Genomic DNA, 22975 nt, shown 5'->3' with positions numbered 1-22975 from the left:
TTGAAATTAACTGAAGCTTAATCATTTGCAAAAGATATCAGTAGACCAATCTGAACCTAAGGTCTGAACAGTGGCATGTCCGCGCCCATCTTAGATTTTATTCCCTGATAAAGTACTTCGTGGAATTAATTTAATTCGCGGGATAAATCAACGTCAATTAAATTGATCAACGGTTTCACCCAAGTGGGCAATAATGTATTCGGGATTCGTGATTAAAATTCAGCATCCGTAAAAGGAACAAGAAAAATGGATATTAATCCGCCTTAGTCTAGATACAAACCACAGGAGACATTAGCTAAGATAATTTGACACTGTACTTTCGTCAAGATACAAACCACACGAAGCTAGGATATGAACCCATTTTCTTTTTTTGTTTATCGAATGTGTTATTACCAGGTTTATCAGCCTTTCATAATCTCCTAAAGCTTACGCTATTATTGTGATATTATCTATGTACCGTACAAGGGGGCTTCGATAACAAGAATTTGATTGTAAGCGGACTGTAATTATGAATTACTTCCAAGGCCTTGTTTATGCTGGGAATGAAAGAATATAGACACATAAATAAACGTGTTTATTATCAAAAAATACAAAGTAAATGAATTTCTATTGAATATGGTTGACGTAGGCACGACGGCTACTAGAATATGGTAAAGTTACGAAGGGATAATGTAAAAAAAGGAACTTACGTGTTGTTTCGAAGTCCATTATCAACGAAGGCGATGTTGCAATGGCGAAGATTGCTCTATTCTACGAAGTTGTCGATTGTGTCGATTTTGTTACAACGAAATCTTCTAATTGATGTGCGGTGCTTTGACGTTCTGCTTGTTAATAACGATGTTGCGAACTGCACGGCGACATTTTGACCCGTTGGGGATCGATCGAGATCTATATGCGAACGACGAAGGCTAATCGGCTATTGGTTAACGGCGACTTTTCAACGTAGTTGAGTCGATGGCTTCTAAGCGAAGAATCGGACGAATTCTGCGCGACGAGTACACATATTGCGCTTCTGGGGCTCATGCGCGCACACGTAACAAATAGGAATATATACAGGCAAGGCAAAACGGTTATGTACAGGGTATTTTCATTAAAGGAAAAACGAAAGGATATTTTATTCTAGTTTGGGGACGCAACAATCTATCCATCCCGATTCCCGTTCACGTGTGAATATTTGTAAACTTTGAAAAAATAAGGATTTTCAACAAACACTGGAAAAACTTTATTTGTTAGTACAGAGGCTTTTTTGTTGAACGCTTTGCTTTGCTTTCGCACTCATCCATAGAACTAATACTCACATAAGAATCTCTTTTCTTCTTTGGTCAATTTGAAATGAATAATTTGTCATTTTTTAAGAGTAACGTAGATTTGCAATATGGCATCTCTCTTTTTCTCTACCGCTCTCCCAGGGACCTGCTAAGTAAATAGTTGTTCTTTCAAATGGACTACCCAGATTATATTGCCTCATTGGTGCTTTCTCCCTTTTACCCACTGATCTTGTTTGCAATTTACCCAGTAAAACCGTTCCTGCACTTTAACCAGGATCATAGTCTAGAACCCTCTTAAGAAGACCATCTTTCAACCGTAACGAGTTCCACTGAGCCCAATACGCCTTTAAAACTAGACCTTATCGAGATCATCTTCCCAGGTTGGCCTTCTATCTTCCATTTTCCAGATTATTAGCAGAAGAATTGTGTATATTAGCCATGTAATATGTAATGTTCTAAAATTTTTCGGCAGCAAAACGCTTCTAATCTCGACTACGTTCGAGCGGTGTCTGTCCGTTAGCACGATATCTCGAAAACGAATGGACAGATTATGAAATTTGGCAGATGGATTCTTTATCAAATTTGTGGATCGGAGTTCGTGAATTGGCCAACAAATAAGTGAGGCCCTTTTGACATGTCCGTTAATTATGAACGGAATTGCATGTAATTCAAAATGAGAAATGAGCATAGCAAAGCTATAGGCATACCCAGGAGCTTGTTTGCTATATGTAGAGATGGGAGTTGTAAATGTGAAGAAAATGTTGCTATCTTGTAAAAACATCGCTAATGGATGTACTCGTATGTAAATAGGTCCATCAAATAATGTGAAGCGATGTGAAAAGTATGCCTTGTAGAGCTTTCATGCAGTTTTCCATAGAATAGAATTTCTGGGCCGAGCTCGAATATAACGGTTGAGTGAAAAACTTCGTTATTCAATGGTATAACTTAAATATTACCGAAACCGAACGTAATTTCATTTTATTCGCGAAAATCAACATAGGTATTTGCATTTTGAACGTACAACTTTTGATTTTGTTCAGTTACTTTAGCTTCATTCTAATTACTTATTCGCAAATAAATAATTAAATTTGTTTAGTGCTCAGGCGGAAGCGTGCAACTGAGTTTAAAAATACGAAAGTTAGGTAGGATGAATACTAACTGGCTAAGTAAGTTTAAAAAGTGTAAGTTTGTAAAACGCCCCTGGTTAGATGGAAGTAAAACACTTAAATTTGATGCACGCGATCGATACTTCCGCAACTTCATCCACTGTAGACCAACCTTGACATATTTGTGACTACTTCCTAATCAGACTAATCTGCTGAATAATAACAGGTCGCTTCTGGAGTAGTAATTACTGTCATAGCCTGTCGTTCTGCTAAGTGCCTCTTCATTGATGAAAAACCGGGTCCGCATAGGGAATAGAGGTTTCCCATACTTTTTATGCAATCACACGCACAAATCAATATCCCATTAGTAGGTGTCAAAAGGACCGATGTGTATTCGTCATTCCTGCCGTATGATCCAAAGTGTAAGGAAGAATGTTAGGGCTGTTTTATAGAAATTAAATATCGATTTTGACATCTTGATGATTCACATTGTTCTATAATATACCAAAATGAGGTCTTGGACATTTTCACGACGCGTTGAAGTTTTTTTGATTGCAATTGGTGCATTAATAATGATTTTCAACCTTTATTTAGTCCAGTTTGTTTACCTACGATCTTCATTCAAACCGCAGACCTAAGCTATTAATTCACGAGAACAGAATCTCTTTCTTAGTAGGACATGCTATTACATAGTCGTCTGCGAACATTTTTAATCGCGGGAAAAAGCGAAATTAGTAAAAACCAAAAAGTTATCGTAAGCTGTGGAAATCGGGTAAACAATTCATCTCGCAATTCATTCATGTACGCGAAGTCTCAATTTTAAAGAAAGTTAAGTTATTTATAGAGATGTTTTTTTAAAACTTTAAACAAAGATTCTTCTAGTAAAGCCAATAGTATATTACGTAACGAGTGTTGAAAGCGATACTTTTCACACGAGATGTGAAGTTTGCCATAAGAGGCGAAGCCGAGTATGGCAATCACACGAGTGTGAAAAGTGGCTTTCAAACGAGTCATGTACACTATTTTTCCTACGACTCTCCATACAACCAAAAATCTACTTACATAATGAAGCAAAAGTTATTTTATTTCGAACCAACTATTAAAACTATCTAAAAATACGAAATAGATTCAATTTCTCTTTAACGAACTATTGTTATAATTACTTTAGCAAACGAGGTACTTGTCGTTTGGAGCTTCTGCAAGAAATTTACTAATATTATTAGACGTACGCTACTTTTCATACCTCAACCGCAATTTAGTTGGTAGTAATTCGAGCGTAGTGGATTTTGCCTCTTCCCTGATGTTGGGTGGAGTACACTCTACATCCATGGAAGAATCACTTTTCGCCATTAAAATTAAGTAAGGAATTAAATGCGTAGCACAAGGGAATAAACTCAAGAATAAACTAATCGCAATTTTAGAGTTTGACGTACGCCTACTATGCGATTTGCTTTATAATATATGGTAGATCTTATGAGAAAGCAAATCACACGGGTGCGTTTTGTTTTCCGTTACATTTTGCCATAAGTGAGCGAAATTGTCAATTTTCAAGTAAACATAATTGTACGACATGTCATTTTCAATGAAAGTCGTAGGAAAAATATGTTTTCCTACGACTTTCATTGAAAATGACATATGTCGTACAATTATGTTTACTTGAAAATTGACAATTTCGCTCACTAATGGCAAAATGTAACGGAAAACAAAACGCACCCGTGTGATTTGCTTTCTCATAAGATCTACCATATATTAGAAAGCAAATCGCATGTTACGTTTTGCTTTCGTAGTAGTCTAATCTTCTTGTAACATCAACGTAGTAGGCGTACGTCAAACTCTAAAATTGCGATTAGTTTATTCTTGAGTTTATTCCCTTGTGCTACGCGTTTAATTCCTTACTTAATTTTAATGGCGAAAAGTGATTCTTCCATGGATGTAGAGTGTACTCCACCCAACATCAGGGAAGAGGCAAAATCCACTACACTCGAATTACTATCAACTAAATTGCGGCTAAGGTATGAAAAGTAGCGTACGTCTAATAATAGTAAATTTCTTGCAGAAGATCCAAACGACAGGTACCTCTTTGATAAAGTAATTAAAACAATAGTTCGTTAAAGAGAAATTGAATCTATTTCGTATTTTTAGATAGTTGTAGTAGTTGGTTCGAAATAAAATAACTTTTGTTTCATTATGTAAGTAGATTTTTGGTTGTATGGAGAGTCGTAGGAAAAATAGTGTACATGACTCGTTTGAAAGCCACTTTTCACACTCGTGTGATTGCCACACTCGGCTTCGCCTCGTATGGCAAACTTCACATCTCGTGTGAAAAGTATCGCTTTCAACACTCGTTACGTAATATACTATTAAACATCAGGTGTGCGCATGCGCAAACTGCGCGATGCTAAGTTTTTTATTTATAAGAATATTTATCACTTATTTTTCTTTGTACACATAATTAGTTGGTTACATAACTTTTCTGGAAGAGCTAATCAATTCATGGAAAATGCGCTAAAGGCGAAAACCTGTTCCTAATTTTTTTATTACACGATCGAATCCATTGAATTACTATTAAATTTTATTTTGATAATATATTACCCCAAATAATTAGAAGGGGTTAGAATCCTGGTATATGTAGTGCAACAAAAGAAGGAGCTTCTACTATTTTGTTTCGACCATTTAGTAAAATTTTGAGTTCTATAATCGACCAAATTTCAGTAGTTGATTGGTTGGAATCAGCTTCTCTGGGTCAACGAGCATTAAAAACTCAATTTTATCCCTTCGAGAATTATAAGGTAACTTTAAATTCCATGTAAGACAAATTGGATTCGAAATTCCCCTTCAAACGATCTCGATCTGCACGCTCTTTATCACCCGAATCGTTAGCAGTTAGATTCTCTAGTAGTTCTTTTAGTAGTGAATTACACATGTGAGAGTCCCTTGTAACGACTCAGTTACATTTACATACAGGGGTTGTACAAAACAAATTTTATTCTCTACGACACTGGTAACAATTTTACTGTAACCATTAATTTTTTGTAATGAAATAATTAATACCACGGCTAGCTCGTAACGAATAAATATTCAATGAGTCTTGTCTTGCGAAAGGTTGGTTCTTTATCCCCACTTATCTGAAAATAAGAGACTTGAGTAAGAATCCCGCTCTCTATTCGCCGACTTCATATAATAAATAAAATAAAGCAAAGTTCATTAATAATAAAACTGTTTGAATTTTAAAAATTTTCGACTACCCACCACCGCCGCGCCATCTCCGAAATTGCTGCCAGATGCTCGAAAATGCTATTATCTTATTATAACCAAATATCAACAATAATAAAACTATGTAAGAAAATATGCCACTATAAAGTTCTGTTCTCTCCTTATCAAGTGGTATAAGTATAAATTTAATTAAAAAATCTAAAGCCTAAAGCGACTACCTGTAATACCCTTGATGCTTTGTTTCACAAAAATAACTAGAATGTACCTGATAATCTAAGATAAAATTTAAAGGTATGTGAACTGCATAAGATAGCAGTTGAACTACATGAAACTAGTATACAAATATTGCTACCTAAAAGTCTTTGACGATGTAATAGCAACTGAAACTACTTAAACTTCTATGTTCCATCTATTCAATTATTGTGCAACAACCACTAACAACTAAACTACTAAATGAGAAAGTAGTTGTCTAGAATTCATAACTACTCCAAAACTGAATTAATAACTTACTACTATGTAGCACAGCTCGAATTATTAGTATTACCACACCTTATCTGTATGCAACCCACTCGAAACCTTTAATATAATAACTCATCAAAAGTCAGAAGAAAATATAAAAAATGTCACTTACTTCCTAAACACTTGTATGACTTCTTTCACGGCATTCAGAAGCTAACTCCATCGTTGTTTATGGTACCTAATGATTTTTGGTTGGTCCTAATTTTGTATTGCGACGAACTTGTCTGACGATAAATCTGGATGGTATAACACAAATACTTTATTACATTTCACAAACTTAAATTGACCACGTCAAGTCCAAAAATTCTGAACTAAACCGCAGGTAAGATCACAAATAAACTTGAATAACTCAAATGCCGTCAATGGAGAGAATCCCACTTTTCTTTCTTCAATAAGCACGCGTTATCGTGATCCACCTCCATATTTCGTCTATCTATTATTCTATTATCAAACACATTCACTTTTATCACATTTATTCAGCTTTAAATAATGCCTAACAATGATCTCATAAGGTAGATATTTAACAAAACACACCTGCAAATTTCATACAATTTAAACGTCTTATTAAATTAAATCTGACCTATATTGACTAATCAAACACGGCACCATCTGTACCGTGACCGGTCCTTGGCATTTGGCATTGTTGCAGATTATGCGACGTAGTGGAAGTTGTATGGTGTATCTGTCTACCATATTAATGCGGTTGTTAGTCGTTAGTTTACACAGTACTGGTATTAATTCCCACAGTAATTAATTCAGCGGTATTAGCCGTAGCTTTATATCTAATATTAAACGAGATTTGAGCATAGCTTTATTTAAAGTAATACGAGTAGAACAAGTGGATAAAAAAACACAGATCTTGGGGGTCTGTAATAATTCCGACAGATGTCAAAAGCAGACATTATTAATTCATAGATTTTTATCTGTTGATGCTATAATTTATATAGATGCTATTAATATTTTTGTATACCTTTTCTTTATTTATATTGTTGGTAACTGTCATTTACGGTCGAAAACATTGTGGACTTTGATTTTTCTTTGTTCGTGTTTATATTTAGGTTGATTGAAAATCAATAAGAAATAAAACGAAATGTGTTCATTTGTCGTTATGTGAATGTGAGTGTAAATGAAGCAGCAAGCAATCTGACTTATGTTGGCCAATGCCGTTCTGGCCACCAGCATTTTGCCAATATTCGAAAAACCGCTTTCCGGCTGTTAATGTAGTTTAGCATGCATTTTTGTTATAACTTACTGCCAGAACGCGTCGAGCAAACCGCCCAATAACCGAGTGTCTTCATAGATGAAAAGTCTGTTAGCTGTTGTGCTCCTGCTCAGTACTAATGATTAATGAATCTATCAAGCAGTTTTTATATATATATAGTTTTTAATAAATTAAAATCGATTGATATTTTTAAATTTGAATGTCATACCTATGTAAAAAATTTAAATATTTCGTACTAAAGGTAATGGATGCTGCCCTCGCAAGCCAAATAAATGCAACAAATTTACTTAATACTCAAATATGATGTAGATTATAAATATGCGAATAAAATTAAAAAAAAAAAATATTGACCTTTGAACGTGTTTTTTGCGTGTGTAAGTTTTTCTGACAATATGACAACAATTACTAGCACGCGTTCCGCGTTCTGGCATTGTAAATACGGTCAGTTCAACAAGCCAGACCGGACAATTATTCGGAAGAAATAATCAGGAAAATAAGAAAATAACAACAGACCGTCATACGAGCAAGTGGTCCAAACCCCGAGTGTAGTACCGCTGAACAAATTGAAGCAGAGGTCCACAGGGGTACTAAACCAAGAATACTCAGCATTGGTGAGTAAAATGTCCGTTTCTCAATATGCAGCATCATACCAAACCAAAAAGTAGATACGAATCCAAAAAGGTTACCGCAGTAGAGGTAAAGAACAACTCTGGGGAATTTGAAAGCGATTTATTCTTTTTGGGATCTATACAAGCTCAGTATAGCTATAGCTAATGTCAGTGAAGTGCCTATAAATTTTAATTTTGACACGGGGCAGACGTAACAGTATTAAACGCAGAGTTATTGCCGACATTTAAACATACAAAATTAAACTCTCCTCAGAGACCATTGTTTTCCGCATCGATCGACCAAATGAATGTCAAAGGTAACATCATCGACAAAAGTATCGATAATCGGAAGCTTAGGTAACCAACCATATTATATCTAATCAAAACGTGGGGATCTGTACCTCAGAGTATTATTTATTTCTTACTCTGAGATCTGTACCTACGGGTTGGATCGCACGGCGTCGCCGAATTGTTGTACCTGCTTCGGCGTTTCTTCGTCACCGTCTTGACTCTTGATATGAGCGCTACAGTAGGTATAATCAAATAATGTATTTGGTATAATTACAATAAAATTGGCAAAACCAAGCATTATATTCTGGCAAATTTAAGAGACATTACTACGCATTTATATCTACAATCTCGTTTTCTCTCGATTGAAATAAAAACCAAGACCATTTCTTTCTTTAAATCGTTTTAATGTCTCTACTTTTATTACACACTGATAAAAAAGGCTCACGTAAACGCAGTATTCAAAGAACTTTTTCATGAAGAGGAGCCACTAATACACAAAACTAAAAATAACCTTAAAGAGAAACGTGTATGTAGTCTATATATAGTTTTATGAAAAATCTCAGTAATTGTTTCGTATATAAATATATGTTGGAGATATAGGGTTTCTAATAAACAGAAACAGAAATATCCCACTCGACCAACAAAATAATTGAAAAAATTCTTATTATTGACGAAATAATAACTTTCTACTTTCGCCATAGGAAATCTTAATTATGTAACAGTAATTTGAGGATTACACTCATAATGGATTGAATCAATACCTAATTCCCAATTGATGCCATATACCTACTACTCCCTTTGTAGCAAGACGGTGACGAAGAAACAAAGAAACAGCTAAGAAGGAACGAGAATACGCAACGCGGTGCGACCCATCACATACGTATCTCCGCTGGAAAACTTGGTTGATTGTCTAAGCGGGAGTAAGCTTCCGATTATCATTACTTTTGTCGATGATCGTACATTCAAAGTAAATATGACGCATAAAGACAGAATTATGTAGTTGAGAACCTGCATGCTAACTTGATAAGTTGCGATGCCATAGGAGCTTTGGGGATGTTAATTTTTAACCGGGTTAGCGGGCAATACATGACCAGTACTCCAACTATGAATGTACATACGAGAAACGAGTTTGTGTGGGAAAGCGCCAGGATCCATCGTTTCAGGAAAATATTATTCCCGATTTGTTGTGTAGAGCACCAACTGCGTCATCTGACCCTGAAACATATCCATTACTAATCGAAGATTTCTACCATCCTCACTTCAATTCCATGTCGGACAGAAAACCTACAGAAAATTAGGTCAGCACTGGTTTCGGATCTCCGAGGGGACGACACTACATAGAAAATGAGTGGTCAAGTAATAAACTTCTTCCACTTGAGGATAGAATTTTCTTTCAATACCGAAGCGAAATGCCACTTCTAGATGAACTTGTCTGTTTAGGAACCCGAAATAAGTACCGCCAACATGGCGACTAGATATGCTGAACAGAACACACGAGGGACCCCTTGGAATCACAAAATGTCGCGCGCAACAAGTATAAATTGTGCACCACTCTTGTGCAGATAAAGTGCATTTTTTTAACCGAACTAGCTTTTGTTTTGACATCACCAATGGATATATTTCTTGCAGACGTCTCAATCGCCCTTTGTGAGTACCCTCTTCCGACAATCCGTTCATGAGGTATAAGGGAATATATACCGGATCACAATAAGAGGTCGAGGAGGAGCGCTATGGTTGGTAGAAATTAATTCCTTTCGTTGAGACCTTTCATTAGAGTACCATGAAGGATAAAACTAGTTCCACTCCTCCCCCCCCCTCCTCCTCCACCCCGTACTTTGATAAGATGAGTGGTGCAAAATATGTAAATGCGCCATGAAACTGGGTTTTATGGTGCTTTGGTATGTCAAGAAAGAATAGGTTACGGAGATTACGATCGTGAATACTGCTTCGAAATTTTAACTTATTATTCAAATATAAAGGTTCACCAGCCAGATACTAATATTTTGTGAACCAGACATGCAAGATGAAATGGCGTCTTTCGCCCATGTTCAAAATTCTATGTGCGTGATAAATATGGGAAATATGTTCATATTTCTTAATGTTAAACGCATACCTGACGCAAGAGTTTTGGATTTTTTGCAGGCGAGTCTTATTTACACTAGTTAGACACAATAATCTAAAGTTGACAGTATTAAACGGTCTACAAGCTGCCACTGACTTGACCTTTGGTGGAAGAACGTATTTGAAACGATATATACATTTAAGCTTTGCGTAAGCAATTTGAATCAGTTTATTAACGTGGAGGGAAAAGTTTAAGTGACAATCCACTGCTAAACTACGAGATTCCCTAACTAAAAAGCTATGCACGTCCGGACGGAGGGACAAAACGCAAACAATAGCACTTTTTTTAATTCTTAAAAAATGCGCTAAAAAGTATCTGGTTGTAGTAGACTACTTCTCCAGATACATGTAGGTAGCAAGTCTACAAACATCTACTGCCTCAGAAAGTCATTGCGAAGCTCAGTACTTTCGTAGCAAGCTAGGGAGTCCCCGAAATCATGCTACATTACATACTACGTTTCGCTTCGAACAAATCATCATCAGTTTTATTTTTTTATATGGCACGTAAAAAGTACACATAAACACACAAAATAGTTGGAAGCTGTTGTTTTCAACAGGATGGTGCACTCGCGCACCGAGAATACGTATCGAACAAATTTTTCATTTTCTAAGAAATTTGCCCGATATGTATTCTCACACGATTAGGATCTTATGCGCCGGTGCACCATCCTGTTGAAATCAAAAGAGTTGACAACTTTTTTTTTTGTGCCATGTAATAAAAAATGGTACTCAATAAATACACTATGTACTTATTTACGGGCCATATAAAAAAATAAAGTTGATGATGATGAAAAAATAGTTATCAAACGAGCCTAATAAAACGGCTATTTTAAAAAATTCATTTTCGTTACTCATTTGTTTTCTGAAATAAGAACAACTGAATGCTGCCTTATTATGGGAACAATTAAACAACTTTTATATAGAAAAAATTTGTATATATTTGTAATTTACCGAGGTATCTACAATATTCCATACATACATTCATATTTTTTCTGAACTGAAACACTATCAATTTGAATAAAAACGTTTGAAAGGGTGAACATTTTAACATATAAACAAACAACTATTTCATTGCTTCTGTATAGCTTACCATATTGCCCTAGGTTGCCCCTCTTTGATAGCCCCGATACGATAACTTCTGTAAACAGGCATGGATAGCTACCTACCGAATTTAGGGAAGAAAGCTTCCGTGTACGATTAAAATTATCAAAATTGACATTAAAATTAATGCAGACAAACTTTTTACCCAGAGCAAGAGAGGGATAATAAATAATAAATAAATAAATAAACAAGAAAACATTGCTGCTGGTAATATTTAATTAATAAACAAACATTTCCCAATGTGTTTGCAATCGATTACCACGCCCTTAACCTATTTCGAGACCGCGATCATTTCATCAGAAAACGAAAATCTGTGAACGTAATTCATGCAGAAATAATATGTTCTCAAACAACCATTTTAACGCGTCGAGTTTTAATAATTAATATATTGAACTAATTTGCGTTTCAATTAGTTAAACTTGATTAATGTGTTTAGGTAGCAACGTCATCCACCCAATTTGCAACTTGTAGAGATGCTTCCACAGTTTTGATTGAGTAGGCGATAGTTTCTGTGGTTCCGCTGTCGGTTACACACTTCCTAATTATTATTAATTAGCAGCTCTCTTAAATACTGCGGCCAGTATTGGATTTCACTAATAATCATTCCATCATGATTGTAGATGGGTCGATACCATTCACAAAGAATTCGAGGTATGACAGGAATAAAAGCGGAACAACTGACCATTTGTAGGTATAGGTAAGAACAATATCGACTCGATGACGAACTGGAAAATCCCGAAACACTTTAGGAAAATCTTTATTCATGCACTCACCTTTCCCTTTCCATCGTGATATTATCTCACCCTACACGCAATTTCTGTGGCCCAGTGTGAGGAACCAACGGCATTAAAAATTCAATAGCAAAGATCAACAGGAAATATTTCCTTAGGTTCAGGGCATATCTTCGAAAAGTATAAGTTCCAATAGTGTGTCTACACACTAACATACAGTGCAGGACATATTTGAAATTTGAAAGAAGATAAGCTATAGAAATACTATGTACTTCTTGAGATAAAATCGGCAGTTCCATGCATGGTGACTACTCTATTTTGAATTTTTTAATGGACAGGGACTCTAAATTTGAATTCACTTCGTTCAATAAAACACTACATTATCGTCACTTTTTTGGTATAATTTCTCATTTTAGCGCGACGATATTTAATTTTAAAGCATAAACAAGTCCCTTCCTTTCGCCGCTTAAAATCAAAATGCGATAAATAAACGACATGTGGTAACTTCTATATACTTCAGACAAAAAACGTGGATGTACTTATCAGATTTATCAGTATTGTTGCGTCGGTGTTCCAAAAGAGACGTCGCTCCTACTCCTACACACCCACATGTATGTAATTGTACGCTAAAAGGCTACATTTCCACCAACCCGCTCGGTAAGACAATAAGCCTCTTTAATAATTTAAGGATTGAAGGATCAAGCAGGGAGAAATCAAGAGCATAACATTGATTGAATTTAGTCTGTTTTAAGGTTGTGAAAATCTGAAGTGGATTCGAGTATTTGATGGGAGTTCTATAAAAAGAAACGAGGTGCACTTATATACGAGATGCCATTTACAAACCTGCTTTGTAGTTTGAAAAACGATTGGGAAACGTGTTGGGGTTAAATATACAGCTAGTTGTTTATTACTTTATAATAAGTATTAAAATCTCAAAGGATAGGGTTAGTATTCATTTGTAATTATTATATGTAAGTGACAAATTGTAAGTAGGTGCACCTAAGATCCCTCGGATCATAACTCCTTTACCATAAAAGATACCGAAAAAGGTCTTAGAGCAAAATTTTACACAATTAACGCCGGCATGTTTCTAAAATATTTTTGATCACCAGGGGCGTGGTGTATTCCAGTGGCGGATCAAACTTGCATTTTTTTAAAATGGAACACCCCATATTTTATCACTGATTTGGAGTACTTGAAAAGTACATATTTTTTTATGTAACATATTATACCCCTAACTTTAACGATTTCGCTGTTAAAACCTTTTCTCGTCAAAATTTGACAGTTTTTCGGAATTTTTTTTAAGAGAAACTAAATCGTGTAGGCGGGTAATTTTTGGATTGAGGGACAGTGTAACCGGCTGGTTACTTTTCAACTCTTCCTACCGTTTTCTTTCTGAAAATATTTTATTTAGGGGTGGTTCTTCTTACACAAAATAATTGTTGTTGGACGCCGGCCGATGGTCCTTTCTGGCCTCTAGGAAATGGAAAAGGATAAATGAATAAAAAATCAATAGTGTTTATTAAAACCTATTACGTTCTTTTTCTCTCAGAAAATCGCCTTTTTTCTGTAAATAACACATGTCAAAAGAAATGGGGGTTGAGGCGGTACGTTCCTGTAAAAGTAAGGTTAACTCATTCATTCACAAAAATTCGCTGCATAGAAAGGAAAATCTGTCTTTATTACGTTAGTCAAAAATCGAAATATTTACTCTAAAACCGCCGAGTACAAAAAGAAACTTAATTCTTGTTTCATAAATTAGTATACAATTAGATCGAAAATTAAAACAAACTGCTGTAAATGCGTGTAGTAAAGCCTCCAGGCACGATTCGTTAAAATGAAAACAAACAGTGCTCACGAGCACTGTCTGTGTCTGGTGAGGTTATGAACAAAAAAAAAAAAAAAATCACACACGTACATTTAAATCTAGGGATAGTATGTAATTCATACTTACCAACATACCTATTGATGGGCACAATAGCCAAGGCTATCAGGAAAGAGGAAAACAAAACAAACAAAAAATCATTATAATAATTCCTGTAATTTTATTAAATGGAGTTTATTGTGTAAGTGTTTCTTTGGCTTTGCGTTTGGGTTGAATACGAGTGGGTTGTGATAACGTGGTGTGTTTCTGAGAAGAAAGAGTATTGTGTTATTATTATTATTACACCCTGTACACACTCCGTTCGAGATACGAGGGTCAGTTTATAATAATAATAATAATATATATTGTTGTGCAGACATGTTGATACATTTACACTCGTCATTAGATAAAGAACACATTAGCATATAATACAACAAACATAATAAAAAAAAAACATATAACACAGAATGACTGCTACAATTACGAACCACTCCAACAGAAGTCGTTAAACTCATCAAATGAGAAAAAAGGGTGTTGAATAAACAATTTTTTTTAGTGTGATTCTAAAATCTGAGAGGGGTAGCGATCTAATCTTCGGAGGAACTATATGAAATAACGATTGCGATTGGTATGTTGCACCATTTTGGCTCTTCAACCATCGGCAAAAAGTCACCCTTAAGTTATCCTTTTGTCGAGTGTTATATGAATGCACCTGGGATTGTAACACATTCTCCACCATATTTTTCTTACAAAAACACAAGGCCTCAAGAATATAAAGACTTGGAAGAGTTAGGATCTTTAGTTCCGAGAATGATTGACGACAATCATCCCTGTACTGTAGATTGTTAATCACGCGTACGGCCTTTCGTTGGAGGCGAAAGATGAACTTCCATGAAGCACTATGATCCCACGCTAGTATTGCATAGGCAAGAGTAGTGTGAATCAATGCGTAATACGCGGAAAGCATAACTGTTTTTGACGTACTACTGCGCAGTCGTTTAAGTAAAAATATTGACTTATTCAGTTTGTATGTAATATCACAGTGTTTGTTAAAGTTAAGCTTACCTACTGTCAATAAAACATCCAAGCAGTGATACACCCGTAATACAATTTGAAGATGTATCGATATTTTTTAACGACAACGGTAAAATAGATGTCTTGCGCTCATTCAAATTCAATCTATTACTGACACACCAATTCGCAACAAGTTTGATACTGTTTTCAACATCCCGGACTGCTGCATCGACATCTTCACTGGTTCCAATTAATGTCGCGCCATCCGCATAAAGTATGCAGTCGATATTTGGTGGCACCGATGAAGGCAGGTCATTTACATAAATTAGGAAAAGAATAGGGCCTAGAATAGAACCCTGAGGAACTCCATGTCGTAGGGGCAATTTGTTCGATAGAACATTATTGAATATTACGCGTTGATGTCTTCCTTTTAAATACGAGGATATTAGTTGAACGCTTCGTTAACCAAAATTGTACACAAACTTTAGTTTATTCAACAATATTTCGTGCGAAACGCAGTCGAATAATATCTTTTTTATTTGGCGGATACGAAAAATTTTTCAAGTATAATTTTGTATGTGACATTACGATCTATCTGATCACATATTCAAACTTCCGGTACAACTTAACCGGAAATCGATGCAACGTTTGTTTTTCAAATACAATGCCCAGTTTTTTACGATATTTGAAAACAGAAATCAATTTGCTGTACGACATCATAAATTATGCACATACAAAAAATAGAGAAATTCGTTACTCAATATTTAGAAAATTTATGAAATCTAGCACGCCGTACCTATGCTGTCAGGATGCACGGTGTCTGTTGCATTACACGCGGGTAGATCGTATCGCACAAAAGTAAATCTTCAAATCGAAACATTGAACAAGTTATTGTAAGTGTGGTGTGATATGTCACACGTCACGCTAGATTTCATAAGTTTCCAGATATTGAATCACGAATTTCTCCATTTTTTTTTTGTATATCAACCATATGCATATTTTATGTTGTCGTACAGAAAATTGACTGTTCTTTTCAAATTATTTTTAAAAAACGCATAGGCATTACATTAAAAAATCCGCAAGATCCGCATATTTACGGTATGTAGTGTAGAACGGTGCTGTTATGGTAAATTTGCGTTTTTTTTTTGTTTTTAGTGTTCAAGACGAACACCACCACCGCTCATCCTGTGTTGAAAATTATCTGTCGTTCAAGGATAGAGAATAAGCAATACCATCATCTTAAATGAAGGTAAAAGAGAGCGTTAATATGGAAGACCTCTATTTTTCCCTACCCTAAGTCGTAGAAGTAAGCGAAAATTTTTTGCTATATGCATATTCCTTTACTGCACGCACATCTGAAACGGACTATAGTTTCCAATCGATGACGGATAAACGCCAATAATTTCTAGCATCAAACTTCGATCTTGAATGTCTTTTACTGTAATATTCGTCTCTAATGGACCAACTATGCTTCAAAAGTTGTACGTAAAGAAGCAAAAACGTTCCTTTGTGTTTACTTCATCTACCCTTGCTGTTAAAGTTGTATTTAATCTGTGGTATTACCTTTATCAATTCTTGTGCTCTTTAGGTGAAACTTTCTAGGTGCATTTTATGGGAGCAGAAGAATCCATTGTTGAAATTAAAATACGATGGAGTAATAAATTTTTTCTATTTCGGTGTCACAATGATGATTTTGTACAACTGTTTTCAAACAGTTGTACAAAGACAGTGATTATAGTCGTTTTTTTTTGGTAACTCATCTCTTAAGTTGGCAGTTACTAGTTAGTACAAGTAGGTACTTCGTTGTACTTCCATGTTTGAACTTCAAAATGGTGAAACCTAAAACTTAACGGCATAAAAAGTGGTTAGTTCTAATGTTCCCTATAGTTTCTGATAATGAGCGAAATAGAGTATGAAAAATACAATGCTTTATTGTTGCGGAACGCTTCGCGTCGCCACTCGTGCCACAAGATAGTCGTATTACAATAGGTCGCATTGTAACACTTGTCTTTCAATATACTATTGCAGTATGCAGCACTTTGTTGGTTTTGTGAAAAATAAATAAAACAAAACCTAAACCACATTAAATGCTAGTAACGGAGATTGCTAACTTTATTATTAATGCTGCGATATGTGGTCAACTGCTGGAAATCAGACGAATCAATTCCACAGTTATACGTATAAATATTTCTATGGCTGTTTGATGTGCCTTCCAATTTAACGCTTCGATGGCATTCGCGATTTAAACCGTTGGAGCGGGCATTGCTTTGAGTTTGGCAGTTTTATGAAACTGGCGCTACTGTTTTTTAATTGCTTTATTACTTTGATGGAACATAAATTTTGATGACCCCGTAAATTAAAGCCTCGCGTATTACAAACGTATAATTTTCTTTCGAAATTAGTTTTCCCATACATTCAAGCAAAATGTGCTAATTTGTACCAATATCAACAATGTGAAGCCCCGCAACCAATTAGTTCCGTGTATCATTTCTAACGAAGGTATACTACCTATACAGGGATTTATATTACATCAAACATGTTTGGAAACATTTCTCGAGGGCGGTTTTGAAGTTACCCGACTGAAAATATTTGTGGTGGAATGGCTTTTCAACCGAATTTGGGTAGTTGCTCTGAATCCACGTAACTGCAAATGAGGAAACTCAAATATTGATTTATGCTTTATGATAAATTCGTAAGTCCACGAAATTTGACCGTTTATGGCCTGACAGATGTCCATTTAGAATATATGGAATGGATTTAGAAGTAGGGAGGAAAAGTAGTCGCTTTATATACCTACATCAGATAACATTTTATCGTGTTCGTTACGGGTGTAATTTAAGCGTGAAACGTGAACTCCAGTCTCATTTTACATTTAAATTCGCATTACAGCAGCCTTACATACCCTCGCCTTGTTAAGACGGAATCCTACATTCGATAACTTGTTGAAAATATTCTGTATTTCACAACATAAATCGTAATGACACTAATTCATATCTACAGTGCAAACGATATGCAATTTTGGCTTAAATTTGATGGTGCAAACAGGCAAGCTATTGCATTGTAAATATAAAATTTATCTTGCTGGTTTAGAAATTTTAATAAAACTATATTTTTTGTGCATTTTTTTTTCGTATTCCTAGCCCATCAGATAGCGAACATTCCAGCAATCCCGATAGACATCGAGGTACCATAAATATCTCTGGTGTTGACAGAGCTGACGATCGATATTGGTACTGGATTCAAGAAAGGTACAAGTGCTGGTAGCAGACATCGTCGATGACGTGATTTTGGGAATGGACTTGATGAGGAAATTCCCTAGATATGAAAAGCGTCTACTGCCAAGTTGGTCTGGATTCTGAACATCGCGAGAAGACAGCTTTTGGCATAGGGTCGGGTTTATGGCAATTTACGGCTATGCCCTTGGTTTGTGTAACGCCCTAGCGACATTATTAATGGAATTGGTCTTGAGAGGTTTATCGTGAAAAACGTGTATTTGGAGGACGTAATCGTGATTGATCGAATCGAAGAACACCTTAAGAATCTCGAAGAGTGTTTATGAGGTTACGCGGTGCTAACCTTCAACTTAATACACATACGTGCAATCTTTTCCAAAAAGAAGTGGGATACTCTGGTAATCTGGTTTCGGAGAATGGACTGACAGTAGATCCCGACAAAGTTCCTGCTCAACTATCCAAGAAGAGAAGGGGGCTTTGTTTAGATACGCACACTAGCAATGTTGGAATGGGTGCTGTATTATCCCAAATGCAAGATGAGCACGAGAGAGTCATCGGGTATTTCAGTAAAGTCTTCTCTAGACCGGAAGGCAATTATTGTGTCATCCGAAGGGAACTGCTAGTCGTCATTATGGCAATCGAACATTTCCATAAGTAAGTATCTGTACGACCAGAACGACGACCATGCCGTTTATATAAATTTCGGATGTGTCATGGCGGAATCGACGGTTTTTCCTGCTCGAGGGCGTGTCCTTGCAATAACGCTCGACAACTAAAACTTCTTGAATTAAATAGTCTTTCCCAAACTAGATGTTTTAAAAATACGAGACCGGTGTCAAAATTCAAGTTTTCTAAGATCGCAGCTAACTGAAGTAATCTCGACTTAATCGGAGGCTGTTACTGTAACCCATTCAACTAATTACGGTTAATTATACTTATCCAAATAGTTGGAATGAAATCTGCAAATTCGACAGTCAAGTAATGCTCCTTTGTTCCTTAAAATGTGAGGTCAAACGGCGGCGTCTCCTATCACGTTGATATTTCCGTAACCTGCCGCTTTAATACTGGATTTTCGTAGATCATTAGAAAACTAAAATCGATTACTAGGTAATTAATGGACATAAAACTTAATAAGATTGATTCTCTCTCTTCTTTTCTGGCAAGGGAGCTTTCGGCGGCTGTAAAAACAATTCAAATATTCCTACGGGAAGTATGCAAACGACGGACTAACTGCAGCGTTATGTACGGTAGAGGAGGCTAAATCATAAGATATTTAATCTTCGGCTTCCAATTGTTTACACATTTTTTTAATTGCAACATTTTTGGGAAACTCGCAAGAAATTAACATTTTAAATCAATGGACGAATACATGAAATTTACACTCCTGACACTCATTGAGGACGATCGAAGATCAAGTTTTAGACAAATCGCAGATACGGTAGGAGTTTCGTTCAGTTTGGCACGCTTGCTTCTGAAGGCTTCAAGTCGTATAAGTACCATTTCCATCAGGAGCTTCTGGAACGGAACCTTTTTTTGTGAGGAAATGACGAATTTCAACAATGAAGATGAAGACCTACCACTACGAATTTATTTAATCATAAAGCTACGTTTACGTTGAATGGTGAAGTGAACTCCCAGAACTGTGGATGTTGGTCAACTGAGAATATGCACGAACTTGAACCAAATGATTACTTTCTTTGGAGCTACATAATTTTTATAATACTGTGGCAGATAATTTGCGAGGAAGCCATGCCTTGAAACAAATGATGCAATGTAAATTTCCCTATGGCCCATTTTAAATAAGTCAACGTCTTTACATTGTCCTATGGCTCATCTTTAAAAAAAAACACACTGTATATGCATTTATTTTTAGTGTACGTACCTGAATTTAAGAGTTTCGTTTAAACTGATTTGCATGTTTAGTTCAATTCATGAATGTAAAATGAAAATAAATTACTTTTCAGCACGACTCGTGGTGCGATTAGAGTCTCATTGATCAATAGTCACTTCTTATACATTTAAAGCCACATTTTTACCATCGAATTTCAATGACCGACCGCTCGGAACTGTTCCTTCATCTCCTTTAGAAGTGTACAACCAATAAATTATACGTGACCGAAACGGGAATCTTTTCTGTTATTTACTTTGTCAGACAGTCAAATTTTGTGTAGGCACGACCTATGGTAATTATGAAAATTTATTAGAGTTGAAAGTGTGTAACGTAAACACCGCCCCTTTAAATAACTGGTATTAAAATGCGGGAAGGGACTGTAAAGCCCGGTTAAGTTTTTGTCACATTAAATTGGAATAGGGATTTCCATCGGCCCTGCCATTTCCCTTTAACAATCGCGTAAAAAGTTACGTTCGCTTTATTCCAAACTTTTTGGTGGCAGCAATGTAAATGATTTAAGCGTCAAGTGTATGATAATTGACGATCGTACACTTAGAGGAAAATGTTAGAAATACTTGTACTAAAAGTAACTATTTGCCCTAGATTGTAAAAGAGAAATGAGTCGCCTTAACAAAAGCGCAATGGGGAATTACCTACCAACGGATAAATCAATTAAGGGTACATTACGTGTGCATAAATTCATAATGCGAGAGGTAACTGATGAATAGAAAGAAACATGACAGTTTAATGGTTTAATTTGTCAGTTCTCTTTACCTTTTGCGAGCATACCCGAAACATACAACATTAAAAATAAATATTTTTAATAAATACCTACCTTAATTAGAATTTATGGACCATTCCACTTCCGATGCAGATGAAATTTCTTTTATTCACTGTGGCGCTTACTGTAGCCATCCAGAAGGATTGAAATGGATTCCCTCGACTGAAGCAAACTACCGACGGCCACTCATATATTTAGATGACAAAATTTGTGTTCATGGCACTCCTGCTAAGGGATTTATGATAGTTAAAATTGCTCGTACGTTATTACGAGTATTATTAGTTATTACACAACAACACGTAGTCTCAGCGAAGAAGTCCACCCCGACATTGCAATGGACGGATCCCCTTACGTTTGTTGTGGAGAACACTATGACCTGCAGTGAAATAACTACATTGAATTTTTTAACAATAGCTCTTTAAGGCAAAGAAAATATACTGGCGAGCATAATTAGTTTGTCCTTGTTCGAAATTCGGTTGTTTAATTTATGCTACTAAAACGCGTGCATTTTTATATTTTGTTCGATTGCACAATGATCCTTTGTTGTAGTGTGATAAACTGACATCGCTTCTGTGTATGAATTTAACCAACTGATAAAGTTCGAGAATTTTTTCGCCACAAACTGATGTAATCACTCTTTCTAAGAGAACAAAATAAGCTTTTTTACTAGGCACTGTTTGCTCTGGTAGCACAGACTCAAAACGAAATCAAAATCTTACTATGGATCACGCACTGGTCGCATCGGTAGTTCAAAAGCGAATCTCTTTAAAATCTTCCGGAATAACTTACTTAATTTCTTACTGACTAATGAAAACCTTTTTCAAGCTGGCTTCTGAAGTAAATAAGTCAGCCTTTTTACAATACCCCCCGACCAAATCTATCTAAATACCACTCGCTGAATTTTCTGCAAAATTTACAAATCACATGATAGGCTATGATGTAATGCCTAATTCGCAATTTTAATGACGTAGCGCTAATTAAGACAACCGAATCTAATCCAAACCCCGGACAGACCGGACACCGATTTCGGGAAGTAATATAAAGGTCGCTGCGTATATATACAGCTCACTGACGTATATAAAAAAGGACCGCTAATTTCACCAACTACTTACGAACTATTATCATTTCACCAAATATAATTTATTGGAAAATTCGCCCCTTTAATTTGATGAAACTATTGGATTCATGTGTAATGGGGGCGTGGGTTAGAAATAAAATTGCAAGACTAAACACAACATTAAACATCAAAGATCCGTTAGAATTTGTCACATGCACTTTGAGTACGCGCAACAAAATTAGCTTTAATTAAGCACGGTAAGCTTAGGCAAAGTAGAGATGGGTCGGCGTTGTTAATGGGTTCTCCTATACTATATTATATCTTCTGGGACGGCATATAAGTGCGAGAATAAAATTAACGTTTGACACGTCGAGCAATTCGAATAGTAGGAATTGTAACTAACACTTAAGCGACATACAATCCAAAATCCAAGTTACGTTAGAAAGCAAAAGCAACACTTTGATTGACACAAGTTGTCGGTATAAACGGCAATTCACAAAAATATAATTATTATATAATTAGGGTCTTCAAGGTACATAATTTCTATATAGGTCAGGAGGAGTAATAATATAACGTGACGTGAACGACCCCTAACTATCTCAAAATGGCGGTTCCACGTACCTAAAATGCGATGTCATCCGAATTCGATGTAACAGCAAAGAAGAAGCAGAAGATTCAAGCAAAAAAAAAAACAAAACAAAAGATTACCTACCTACGAAAGGTATAGACGCAGACGTATAGGGCTTGTCTCCTTGCAGGGGGAGTACAACTTAACACCCTTTGATTCGAATGTTTCCTATAATAGTTTCTGGTAATTATTCTTTAATTAAATTCAAGCACCGAAATAGAAAAAATAGTGGAGTTGACTTCGCTCCGCCACTCGTGCCACCGAATTAGAATAGGTCGCATTGTAACACTTGTCTTTCTATATTATTGTTTAATTTAAGAATGTGCT

General features: G+C 35.8%; 1 protein-coding gene and 1 long non-coding RNA gene across 3 annotated transcripts in view; one reads left to right on the top strand and one right to left on the bottom strand.

Annotated features, from left to right (window-relative positions):
• Window positions 1–22975, top strand: part of LOC116159057 (guanine nucleotide-binding protein G(o) subunit alpha) — a 165395-nt gene that overhangs the window by 88118 nt on the left and 54302 nt on the right. The window lies entirely within an intron of this gene.
• On the bottom strand, window positions 20827–22865 carry LOC116159301. Its single transcript, XR_004142963.1, has 3 exons — window positions 22733–22865; window positions 21253–21339; window positions 20827–21188 (listed from the first exon to the last, which is right to left on the bottom strand). It is a non-coding gene; the product is annotated as an uncharacterized LOC116159301 (long non-coding RNA).

This window comes from Photinus pyralis, unplaced genomic scaffold, assembly GCF_008802855.1.
Source record: "Photinus pyralis isolate 1611_PpyrPB1 unplaced genomic scaffold, Ppyr1.3 Ppyr1.4_LG1, whole genome shotgun sequence".
NCBI classification, from domain to species: domain Eukaryota; kingdom Metazoa; phylum Arthropoda; class Insecta; order Coleoptera; family Lampyridae; genus Photinus; species Photinus pyralis.
This window is presented reverse-complemented; position numbering and strand designations above follow the sequence as displayed.